General features: G+C 42.3%; 1 protein-coding gene across 3 annotated transcripts in view; it reads left to right on the top strand.

The window, feature by feature from the left end:
- Window positions 1-5,000, top strand: part of LOC143277141 (uncharacterized) — a 46,512-nt gene that overhangs the window by 18,463 nt on the left and 23,049 nt on the right. For 2 of the 3 annotated variants that reach the window (XM_076581882.1, XM_076581883.1), the window contains one exon: window positions 153-195. The exons of the other annotated variant lie outside the window; for it this stretch is intronic. The gene's annotated coding sequence lies outside the window, so the exon portion shown is untranslated. The remainder of the gene's footprint in view (window positions 1-152; window positions 196-5,000) is intronic. 3 annotated transcript variants of the gene reach the window in all.

Genomic DNA, 5,000 nt, shown 5'->3' on the forward strand with positions numbered 1-5,000 from the left:
TTGCGCCCGTCGAGTGGTTTTCCATCATCAATAACTGATAACCCGTTTTTCTCCTGGGGCAGTCTGTCTGTCCCTCGTAGGGAAATGATAGCTTGACTTGTCTCTGTCAGTAGCTGATACTTGTGTGTGCTTGTGTTTACGAATGATTACAGCGTCATCCACTTCACAACTGCTCTAGTTTCCAGCGACCGGGAGGTATGTGACTTGCATTGCATGCTGCTGTGGGTTTTTTTTTTGTGTGTGTGTTTTTTTTTTTTTTTGGTTGTGGGGGTTTTAGTAGTGGTAGTATAGCTCTACTCTTTGAACTCTTTCATTCTGTGGTTTGTGTGTATGGTGTTTTTTTTGACTCACTTGTTTAAACAACGTGAGTCTTTGTTTTAACCTGGTGTTCTGTTGTGTGTGTGTGTGTGTCCGTGGTAAACTTTAACATTGACATTTTCTCTGCAAATACTTTGTCAGTTGACACCAAATTAGGCATAAAAATAGGAAAAATTCAGTTCTTTCCAGTCATCTTGTTTAAAACAATATTGCACCTCTGGGATGGGCACAAAAAAAAAACAACAACAAAAAAATGAAGCCTAATTATATGCAAACTGCATTTACTGTTATATTTATATTTTTTGTATTCTCAAAACTTGGCACTTTGATCTGATATTCTGACCCAACAACAAGAGCAGTCATTATTATCATTTTTTTGTTCAAACAGGAACTTCTTTTTTTGCTAAGCATGGAAGTTTTATTTATTTTGCAAACGTTTTGGTGCAGATAGTAAAAAAAAAGAAGGGAAATTACTCTGTAATTAATGCTAGGGGACTTAATTTGCCACAAGTGAGTCTTGAAGGCCTTGCCTCTCTTGTTTTTTTTCCTGTTCAAACCTTTTGTCACTTGTAGTTTTTCTGCTCTCTTTGTTTAGTGTGCTGGTTTGTTTGTTGGGTTTTTTTTTCCTCCCCCTTTTAACATTTTATTTTTTTAATAGTTGTCTTTCTGTCTCTCTTTGTTTTCTGTGGTGGTGGTGGTGGTGATGGTTTTGTTGTTGTTGTTTTCCTGGTAAACCTAAAACCCTTCCTCTCCTTCCTAATATCGGTTCCCTGATATTAATTTTCTGGCGAGTGGTTGCAGAGATTTGAAGTTTTGAATGGATGTTGGGTTGTACCTGGAGGTTGCAGTGAGATATTGGTGCGGACTTTTGTCAAGAGGTTGTTTTCTGCCTGATGTTTCAGCTCTGAGAACTACTTGAATGTCATAAAGGTGTATGTGAGAGAGAGAGAGAGAGAGAGAGAGAGAGAGAATTCGTATGGTACTTTTTGTTTGTTTCAAAGCTATAGTCACTTCCAGCAACCATCTCTGTGATGTGGATTTTGTTTATTTGTCCGTTGGTGAACGGAATTCTTTTCAGTAAGTTTTAACACCTGGTAATAGATGGTGTGTGTGTGTGTGTGTGTGTGTGTGTGTGTGTGTGTGTGTGTTATGAATACCCAAAGTACTTTTCGTTTATTTTCAGTGCAGTGGTGACTTACGCTAACTCTTAAGTGCGGTGATGTGGGCTTTGTGTATTTGTCGGTTGATGAATCCTTTGAATTAGTTTCGCTTGTTGACAGATATGTGTGTGTGTGAGTGAGTGGGTGTGTGTGTGTGTGTGTGTGTGTGTGCCAGTGAATGCCCGTGGCACTTTTTGTTTGTTTTCAATGCAGTAGTCACTTACACTAACTCCAAGTGCAGTGATGTGGGGTTTTTTTTGGGTTTTTTTTATTTGTCCATTGGTGAATCCTCTAAGTTAGTTTCATCACTTTGTGACAGATAGTTTGTGTGTGTGTGTGTGTGTGTGTGTGTGTGTGCCAAAGGTACTTTTCGTTTCTTTTCAAATACGGTGGTCACTTAGCACCAAACGCAACTTTGTGCAGTAATGTAGGTTTTGATTTTACTGGCTTCTTAATAATCTGTGCTGTTTAACAATTCCCTTGTGGTGTTTCTCTTTCTGTGATTTCTGCCCAGCTAGGTTTCCAGACTTCTCTCCAGCTAGACTTTCTGTCATCTCCCTAGCTAGGTTTTCTTACTTCTCCCTTGATAGACTTTCAGACTTCTCTGTTGCTAGACTTTCAGGCTTCTCTCTCGCTAGGCTTTCTGTCTTCTCCCTAGCTAGACTTTCTGACCTCTCCATAGGTGGACTTTCTTTTTCTTCTCCCAGGTTTCTGACCTCTCCCAAGCTAGACTTTCTGACCTCTCCCTAGCTCCCTCTCCCTAGCTCCCTCTCCCTAGCTAGACTTTCTGACCTCTCCCTTGCAAGACTTTCTTACCTCTCCCTAGCGCCCTTTCCCATGCTAGGCTTTCTGTCTTCTCCCTAGCTAGACTTTCTCACCTCTCCCTTGCAAGACTTTCTGACCTCTCCCTAGCGCCCTTTCCCATGCTAGGCTTTCTGTCTTCTCCCTAGCTAGACTTTCTGACCTCTCCCTAGCTCCCTCTCCCTAGCTAGACTTTCTGACCTCTCCCTAGCTCCCTCTCCCTAGCTAGACTTTATGACCTCTCCCTACCAAGACTTTCTGACCTCTCCCTAGCTCCTTTTCCCATGCTAGGCTTTCTGTCTTCTCCCTAGCTAGACTTTCTGACCTCTCCCTTGCTAGGTATTCTGACCTCTCCCAGGCTAGACTTTCTCTAGACTTTCTGACCTCTCCCTAGCAAGACTTTCTCTAGACTTTCTGATCTCTCCCTAGCTAGACTTTCTCTAGACTTTCTGACCTCTCCCTTGCTCAACTTTCTGACCTCTCCCTAGCTCCCTCTCCCATGCTAGGCTTTCTGTCTTCTCCCTAGCTAGACTCTCTGACCTCTCCCTAGCTAGACTTTCTCTGTCTTCTTCCTGGTGTCTGTCTTCTCCCTAGCTAGACTTTCTTACCTCTCCCTAGCTAGACTTTCTGTCTTCTCCCTAGCTTGACTTTCTCTTTCTTCTCCCTGGTTTCTGACCTCTCCCTTGCTAGGTATTCTGACCTCTCCCTAGCTAGGATTTCTGTCTTCACCCTAGCTAGGTTTTCTTACTAATCCCTAGCTAGTCTTTCTGACTTCCTCACTAGACTTTCTTAGCTCTCCATCGCTAGGCTTACTGTCTTCTCCCTAGCTAGGCTTTCTGACTTCTGCCTAGTTTCTGTCTCTAGCCCCCTAGTTGGGGGCGGTGTGTAACCTTTAACAAACGGGTGATGGTGTGTAACCTTTAACAAGCGGGTGATGGTGTGTAACCTTTAACAAAATGGTGAGAATGTAACGTTTCACAAATGATGAGTGTGTGACCTTTAACCAAAAAAAAAAAAAAAAAAAAAAAGGCGAGTATGTAATCTTGAACTCTGTGATGAGGTTGGAACTTTTAACAAACTGGTGGTGGTGTAACTGTCAACACATGGGGAGGGTGTAACCTTTAACAAACTGGTTACGGTGTGTAACCTTAAACCAAATGGTTATGGTGTGGTAATCTTTAACAAAATGGTGTGGTAATCTTTAACTGAATGTTGATGGTGTGTAAGTTTTTTTTGTTTTTTTTTTTAACAAAATGGTGTGATTGTAAACTTAAACAAAATGGTGACAATGTAAATTTATAAACAAAATGTTGACAGTGTGTGACTTTAAACAAACTGTTGATGGTGTAACTTTTGATAAAAAATTGTTGAGTGTGTAACCTTTATTTTATTTTTTTATTTTTTTAAACAAAACTGGTAAGGGTGTGACCTTGAGCAAAGTGATGAGAGTGTGACCTCGAGCAAAAATGGCTGCTTGTGTCCATCTTTGAAACGAACGAACGAATGAACGATTTGAGGAAACGGCTGCTTCCTCCTCTCTGTTGAGTCTCATGTGTCTGTAGACCTTCGGAAATCCCTCCCCTTACCCCCCACCCCCCACCTCCACACCTTTCTTGGTGCTTCCATACCCCCCCCTCCCCTCCGCACCCCCTGCACCCCCTCCTCCCTTTTTTCTGTGACCTCTAGTGTGCATGGGGATTTGTCATCACACAGTGATGATGGGCAAAGAGCTTGTATTGTAGAGTGGCATAGACTCTCTGGTGATGGGGGGGGTGGTTTTGTCTTCTTCAACCGCTTGTAATAGCTAGCTAGCTGGCATGCAGAGGATCTGTCTGTCGGTCTGTCTGTCTGTCTCAGTGTCTGTCTGTCTGTACTAGAGAGACCTCCGTCTGACGTAGAGTTCGCTCACCACCACCACCACCCCCCTAACCCCCTCCTCCCCACACTGTACCTGTCCATTCATTACACTCCCCCCCCCCCCAACCCCCCCCCTCCCCCCACTCTCCTCCCCCAACCCCCTGTTCTGTTTCATTCTTAACATTTCTTCTTCTTCTTCTTCTGCGTTCACTCGTATGCACACGAGTTGGCTTTTACGTGTATGACCGTTTTTACCCCGCCATGTAGGCAGCCATACTCCGTTTTCGGGGGTGTGCATGCCGGGTATGTTCTTGTTTCCATAACCCACCGAACGCTGACATGGATTACAGGATCTTTAACGTGCGTATTTGATCTTCTGCTTGCATATACACACAAAGGGGGTTCAGGCACTAAGCAGGTCTGCACATATGTTGACCTGGGAGATCGTAAAAATCTCCACCCTTTACCCACCAGGCGCCGTCACCGTGATTCGAACCCGGGACCCTCAGATTGACAGTCCAACGCTTTAACCACTCGGCTATTGCGCCCGTCATTCTTAACATTTGACATTGTTGCTTTTATTGATCAAAGTCCAGCCAGAAAGTTTCATTCTTTTTTCTTCTTTTTTATATATATATATATAATGAATTGCAGTATCACACTTGTATATAAAGAAACTAATATTAATCATTCACGGAGAGAGAGAGAAAAAAAAAAGGTATTCAACCAACATTAATTTTGTGAAAATGCAAACAAAACAAAAAAATATTTTTAACTTTTAGTTGTAATGAAAGAGTGGGATATTCTTTTTCTTTCTTTCTTTCTTTTATTTTATTTTATTTATTTATTTCAACAATTTTTTTG

Source organism: Babylonia areolata, chromosome 33 (assembly GCF_041734735.1).
Source record: "Babylonia areolata isolate BAREFJ2019XMU chromosome 33, ASM4173473v1, whole genome shotgun sequence".
Lineage (NCBI taxonomy): Eukaryota > Metazoa > Mollusca > Gastropoda > Neogastropoda > Buccinidae > Babylonia > Babylonia areolata.